The sequence below is a fragment of the Rutidosis leptorrhynchoides genome, chromosome 4, assembly GCF_046630445.1.
Source record: "Rutidosis leptorrhynchoides isolate AG116_Rl617_1_P2 chromosome 4, CSIRO_AGI_Rlap_v1, whole genome shotgun sequence".
NCBI classification, from domain to species: Eukaryota; Viridiplantae; Streptophyta; class Magnoliopsida; order Asterales; family Asteraceae; genus Rutidosis; species Rutidosis leptorrhynchoides.
In genome coordinates, this window is record NC_092336.1 from 141,752,902 (window position 1) to 141,761,041 (window position 8,140).

Below are 8,140 nucleotides of genomic sequence, written 5' to 3' on the forward strand. Positions count from 1 at the left end.
GCTGTTTTTAGGACGTGGGGAGTATATGACTTTTATTTGTGCAAAATATTTTGAGCATACATTTCATGTTACTAAAAACGATAGTCAATTAAAGTGCTATCTATTAAAAGTCAAGAATTACACATACACTTGCACACGCTATCAATTCAAAAACCCTAAAAGGCCCCCTTCCCTTATTTCCCCCCTCAAATTAGAGCCCTCCTTGGAGCCGAAAGGAGGTCGACCCTCCACAAGTAACCCCAACACTTATTATATATATATATATATATATATATATATATATATATATATATATATATATATATATATATATATATATATATATATATATATATATATATAGGGTGAGGATCCAGAGTGAATCAGAGGTGGTAGAGAACCGAGAGAACCAACAACTCGACTTTCATCTATGTGCAGCTCGACCTTCAATCTGCGTGCAGATTGAGTCAATCTGCGTGCAGCTCGATCAAGCTGGGTGCAGACGGAGTAAATCTACGTGCAGATTGAGTCAATCTGCGTGCAGATCGAGTCAATCTGCATGCAGATTGAGCTTGTTTTGGGTGCAGGCACACTCTGTTCTTCGTAAGAAAATTGAATCTCTCAAAATCAAACCTATAGCAAAAATTAAAAACGCAGATTTATTAGGTTTCATCACGTGAATCTATGTGCAAAGTTTCAGATTCTAACTCCTAGATTTGAGCTCGAATTCGTGAGTCAAATATTTGAGGGAAAAAAGTCAACAATTTCTTCATAGCTCAAATTCATAATCTATATGATGTTTCAGCTTAAATTGACCATTGACGAGCATTAGATGCAACATTTTAAGCAATTTTCATGTTGGAATCATCATCTAAAACGCCTTTGATTGATGTTACGAATTCATGTTCATCGTTCACAAGTGATGGTTCGCTGGGTTCTCTGCTATGCATAGTTCTTCCAAGATCCTTTCACTATATATATATATATATATATATATATATATATATATATATATATATATATATATATATATATATATATATATATATAGTGGTAGGATCAAGAGGGAAGTAACCAATCGGGGGGAAGCGGGAGGAAGCAAAATTTTTTTTTTTCGTTTTTTGAAAAAACTTTCTTCACGAACATTATAGATTGGATGAAAATAAGAACATTTAGAAAAGACACTTCGTGATGAATGTTATTATTTTGGCGTAAAAACGCTCGAAGAAGTAATATATAACAATTATCGTGTTTTTCGAGCGTATGTTGAGGTTTTAGACATTAGGGTTTAGATATTAGGGTTTATAGGGTTTAGATATTAGGGTTTAGAAATTTAGGGTTTAGGGTTTAGATTTAGGGTTTAGATTTAGGATTTAGATTGAGTTTTTAACACGAACGGCTTAGAGTTTAGGGTTTAGGGTTTGGTGTTTTGGGTTTATGGAATAAACCCAAAACACCAAACCCTAAACCCTAAACCCTAAACTCTAAATCGGGCTAAATTTTACTTCTCAAAACATGAAAAAAAAAAACGTTAACATTCTTCACGAACAATATTATCTTGAATGTTATTTTTGTCGATCGTTTTCCCGCCAAAATAATAACATTCATCACGAAGTGTCTTTTCTAAATGTTCTTATTTTCATCCAATCTATAATGTTCGTGAAAAAGTTTTTTCAAAAAACGAATTTTTTTTTTGCTTCCCCCCGATTGGTTACTTCCCCATTGAGTTTAACATTTGCTTCCCCCCGTTTGTACCCCATTTAGTGCTTAGCAATGGATTGGTCCTATATATATATATATATATATATATATATATATATATATATATATATATATATATATATATATATATATATATATATATAGGACCAATCCATAGCTAAGCACTAAATGGGGTACAAACTGGATAAGTGAATATGGGCCTCACATTTTAGAAATACTAATTTATACTAAAAAACGCAGAAGGGTATTTTGGTCATTTTCAGAATTTTATTTTCCATAGCTTTTTTTCAGCAGCAAAGCAGCAATAAAAAGAAAATAAAATAAAGTACTCCAGTTAGGGTTCATACACTATCACGTTCATCATCATTATTTATCAAAATTCATACTTTCAAAAGATGATTCCTACAACAAACTGATGTTACATGCCAATGGGGCTTTGCCTCATTGGTCACCATGTTAACATGGTGTTCGAGGAGACCAAGGGTTCGAGTCTCGGGGGGGGGGGGAATTTCGTGAATTAACTCTAACCACTAACATTGCCTTTCAAAAAAAAACAAACTGATGTTACATTCATGATCTTAACACTAATCCTAAACTACTTTCATCGTCAATTTTGATTTACATCAACAAATTTGAAGAGTTTGATCTCGAGTTCATGTTTCATTCGAAAACTCACAAATCGAGGAGTATAGTACGATTTAGACAATCTCAGGATGAAATGAGCATAGATTTGGATTCATTATCACTTGTTTGTACTTCGTGATTCATCGATTCAAATTGAAGAACATCATGGAAATTGCAAATTCTAAGTCAAACTTCACTCACTTTCGGTCAACTAATTGATTCGAGAGTTTCGTGATGTTTCTGATCAAAGTGATGATCTAAAAGTGTTCCTGGATCATTTTTTTGTATGTTGGTAGCTTATCAATTATTTTATGGTAATTGTATGTTGATGGTTTAACATTTGTTTTATGTGTTGCTTAATCAAATATGTGTATATAATGATATAAGGCCCTTCTACTAACATGTTTATATCTATTCTAGGAAAATAAACAACTTGCACTCATTCAAATACGTTATATCAAACTTGAGATTGTAAATTTCACCATCCGAATCAAGGTTGTATGGATATTACTGCCCAAAAGGGATAAGGCTATGACAAGCACAATTTGATTAAAGAAGTCATCGTTACTGCTGAACAGGTTATTATTTATCCTTGTTTGTACAGTTAAAAATTCAAAAGTCATATGTATTATAGCTATTTGATGTTTCGAAATGATATATCAAATGACATTGTTTGAAATTTTAATTCTGTAATTGACATTTTTGATATATTTGGTTTTTGAAAGTATAATATTCCTGTTTATATTCATGTTAATTGGAAGTTTCAATAATGGTGGTTTTTTATCATCCATTTCCAGATTATACAGCTTCTTGAATTGACATTTTTGCTAAATATTACACGATATATTCTAGCCTATGTTGTGCATGCAGATATGAAATATGTTGGTTTTTCTTCACAAACTTTGATTTGGGAATAATTTAAGGGTTTATATCACAAACCTACTAATATCTATGTGTACACAATATTAGGAAGCTTATTATGCATCTGAATTTGAAGTAATTAGCATATGCTAAATCTATATTTACATTAAGAGTGTAATGTGACTGTTAATGTCTTGATAGAGATCCACTCAAACTATCTTGATTCATGTATGGTACTTCTATGCATACTCAAAATTGGTAAATTTTGTTAGGATTAATCATAACATAATAACAATATCATATAGTGGTGACAAACTCTTTGAGAGCATGTAAATTTTTAAATCAGACTTTTGTGTTGACAGACTCTTTTGCAGCATCACGAATTAAATTCATAATAAAGCATGAAATCAATCTAAAATTAACCACAATCATATGTTCACAAATTAAAGTCTTCAACTCATTTGTGACTCTCAAACAGGAGTTTAAAACCACTATGAATCGAGTTTAATAGTAAACTAATGAGCATGAAAGACTATCTTGGTATGTATTCTTCTATCTTTTTTTCAATATTGATTACATAAATCTATGGAACTTATACTTCTAACCTGATAGTTTTATCTATTTATTTATTTATTATTTTTCTTTATGTGTGTAGCACTTGGAGTCATTTTTTCTGCAACAGATTCTGTTTGCACATTGTAGGTTAGGATTTTGTTGTGTGATATTAAAAAGTACAACAAACCGAGAACGTAGTAACAACTTTTATTTCATGATCAGGTGCTTAATCAAGAAGAAACACCGTTATTGTACAGTCTAGTGTTTGGAGAGGGTGTGGTGAATGATGCCACATATGTCGTACTTTTTAACGCAATTACGATATTTAACTCTCTGATATGAACCCAACTATTTTTCTTAGTTTTGGCTGGAGTTTCTTGAAATTGTTCGTGGGTAGCACCTTTTTGGGAGTTTGTAAGTTATTAATATTTATTTTTATTTATGTATAAAAATTATTAACTTTTTCTTTTATGTTTAGCAATTTTTTTTAATACTCCCTCTGCCAAAATCAATTTATCCACTACCATTATGCACATAGTTTTAGATAAGTGGTTTAATTTTATCATTGACTACTAAAAGGCTGTATTTTGCCACTTTAGCACTTTTTGATTGGTTGAAATGAAAATGAATAATTATTTTGGAACCTCCTAAAATGTTAACATGGAAAATTATATGGGTGTGGTGAGTATAACGTTTCTAATTGTTAACCATGTCAACTTTATATTTGCATCATGCCATCATATAACAGACTTTCGTTTGTATATGTAGGTTGGACTGTTATGTGCATTCATCATTAGAACTTTATTTGATGGAAGGTATGCGTATAATATTACTTACACAGTTCAATATAAAGGTATGCTGTTATGTTCATTCATCTTTTTTTTCATCATTCATCACCTCATTTTTATCATTCATCACCTCGTTTTTCTCATTCATCTTGTTTTTTTATTATTCATCGCCTTATTTTTATTACTCATCACCTCATTTTTATCATTAATCACATCCTTTTTATCATTCATCTTGTTTTTCATCATTCATCACCTCATTTTTATCATTCATCACCTCCTTTTTATTATTCATTATATCTTTTTTTATCATTCATCTTGTATTTAATCATTCATCACCTACTTTTTATTATTAATCTTTTTTTATCATTAATCACCTTCTTTTTTATCATTCATCACCTTATTTTTCATTCATCACCTCATTTTTTTTATCATTCATCTTGTTTTTTTTATCATTCTTCACCTCATTTTTTTTGCAAATCTTTTGTCATTCATTATATCCTGTTTATCATTCATTAAATCTTTTTTTATCGTTGACCTCCTTTTTATCATTCATCACCAAATTTTTATCATTTATCACCTTCTTTTTTATCATTCATTACCTCATTTTTATCATTCATTACCTCCTTTTTATCATTCATCTTCTTTTTTATTATTCATCACGTTATTTTGTCATTCTTTGCTTATCATTCATCAGCTATCTTAATCATTCACTGGGTATTTTTATCATTCATCGGATATTTTTATCATTCATCAGGTACTTTTTATCATTCATCACATTCTTTTATCATTCATAGTTTATCATTTATTAGCTACTTTTATCATTCATTTGGTATTTTTATCAATTATCAGGTATTTTGATGAATGATAAATGCTTGATGAATGATACTGTTTTTTGATAAATGAGAAGTGTTTGATTAATGATAGCATTATGATGAATGATAACTGTATCCTGATAAAAGATAAGTGTTTTTTTATATGAATGACAACAATTAGATGAATGATAATCGTTTGATATTTGGGCATTTGGTCTAGTGGTATGATTCTCGCTTTCGGTGCGGGAGGTCCCGAGTTCGATTCTCGAAATGCCCTATTCTTTTTTATAAAACTAATCATATTATATCAACTATTTGAAATTTCACTACTTTTGTAACTCTATTAAAATGTTTGATGATATAAAATATTTTAATGCAAGATAATCATTTTGTGATGATTCGTTATTGTTTTCTTATGAATGATAACCGATATTTAAAAAATGATAACTATTTGATGAAAAATAATTTAGATGAATGATAATTTTTTCTAATGAATGATAAATGTTTGATGAATGTTAATTTCCTGATCAAATGATAACTATTTGATGAATGATAATTGTTTTTCGACGAATGTTGAATGTTTTTCGATGAATTATAAATTTTTTTGATGAATGATAAATATTTTTCGATGAATGATAATTATTTTACGATGAATGATAAATGTTTTTCGATGAATTATAAACATTTTTCGATGAATGATAAATGTTTGATGAATGATAAATATTTTTTGATGAATGATAATTGTCCGATGATAATTGTTTTTTTGATGAATGATAAATGTTTTTCAATGAATGATAAATGTTTTTCTGATGGTTGGTGGTGGTTAGGGTGATTGGTGGCGGTGGTGGTGGTTGGTGGGTGGTGGTGGTGATAGGTGGTGGTGGTGATGGGTGGTGGTGGGTGGTGGTGGTGGGTTGTGGCGGGTAGTGGTGGTGGTGGTGGGTGGTGGTGGATGGTTGTGGTGGTTGGTGGTGATGGTTGGGGGTGGTGGTGGTTGGTGTTGGTAGTGGTGGTGGTGGTTGGTGGTGGTGGATAGTGGTGGTTGGTGGTGGAGGATTGAGGTTAGTGGTGGGGGGTGGTGGTTGGTGGTGGGTGGTGGTAGTGTGTGTGGTGGTGGTGGGTGTGTGGATGGTGGGTAGTGGTGGTGGATGGTGGTGGTGGGTAGTGGGTGGTTGGTGGTGGGTGGTGGTGGGTGGTGGTGGGTGGTGGTGGTGGTTGGTGGTGCTTGTGATGGTTGGTGGTGGTAGGTGGTGGTGGATGGTGGTGGTGGTTAGTGGTGGGTGGTTGGTGGTGGGTGGTTGGTGGTGGTGGTGGGTGGTGGTTAGTGGTGGTGGCGATTAGTGGTGGTAGTTGATGGTGGCGGTTGGTGGTGTGTGGTGTTGGTGGTGTTTGGTGTTGGTGGTGGTGGGGGTGGTTGGTGGTGGTGGTAGTGGGTAGTGGTGGTGGGCGGTGATAGTGGTGGTGGTTGGTAGTGGTTGGTGGTGGTTGGTGGTAGTAGTGGGTGGTGGTGGTAGTGGGGGGAGGTGGTGGTGGTGGTTGGTAGTGTTTGGTGGTACTGGTGGGTGGTGGTGGTTGGTGGTTGTGGTGGTTGTGGTGGTTGGTAGTGGTAGTGGGTGGTGATGGTGGGTGGTGGTAGTTGGTGATTGGTGGTGGTTGTTGGTGGTGGTGGTTGTTGGTGGTGGTGGTGGGTGATGGGTGATGGTGTTGGTGGTGGTGGTGGTGGTGGTTGGTGGTGGTGGAGGTGATAGGTGGTGGTGGAGGTGAAAGGTGGTGGTGGGTGGTGGTGGTTGGTGGGTGGGGGTGGCAGGTGGTGGTGGGGGTGGCAGGTGGTGGTGGGGGTGGTGTGTGGTAGTGGTGGTGGGCGATAGGTGGTGGTGGCGGTTGGTGGTGGTGGTAGGTGATGGTGATGGGGGGTGGTGGTTGGAGGTAGTGGGTGGTGGTTATAGGTAGTGGTGGTGGGTGGTGGTGGTAGGGGGTGGTGGTGGGGGTGGGTGGTGGTTGGTGGTAGCGGTGGGTGGCGGTTGGTGGTGGTGGATGTTAATGGTTGGTGGTGGTTGGTGGTGGTGGTTGGTAGTGGTTGGTGGGGGTTGGTGGTGGTAGTGGGTGGTGGTGGTGGTTGGTGGTAGTGGGTGGTGGTGGTGGGTGGTGGTTGGTAGTGCTGGTGGGTGGTGGTGTTGGTGGTGGTTGTGGTGGTAGTGAGTGGTGGTGGTTGGTGGTGTGTGGTGGTGGTGTGTGGTGGTGGTGTGTGGTTGGTGGTGGGTGGTGGGTGATGGGTGATGGTGGTGGTAGTTGTTGGTGGTTGGTGGTGGTTGAGGTGATAGGTGGTGGTGGGTGGTGGTGGTTAGTGGTGGGGTGGTGGGTGGTGGTAGGTGGTGGTGGGGTGGTGGGTGGTAGTGGTTGTGGGCGGTGGGTGGTGGTGGCTGTTGGTGGTGATGGGTGGTGGTGGTTGGTGGTGGTTGGTAGTGGTGGTGGTTGGTGGTGGTTGGTAGTGGTGGTGGTTGGTGGAGGTGGTGAATGGTGGTGGTGGTGGATGGTGGTGGTGGGTGGTGGTGGTTGGTGGTGGTGGTGGTGCGTGGTAGGGGTGGTGGAGGTGGGTGGTGGGTGGTGACGTGTGGCGGCGGTGGCGGTTGGTGGGGGGGGTGGTAGTGGTTGGTAGTGGTGGTGGTGGGTGGTGGTGGTGGTTGGTGGTAGGTGGTGGGTGATGGATGACGGTGGTTGGTGGTGGTGATGGGTGGTGGTGTGTGGTGGTGGTGTGTGGTGGTGGGCGGTGGTTGGTGGGTGGTGGTAGGTGGTGGTGAT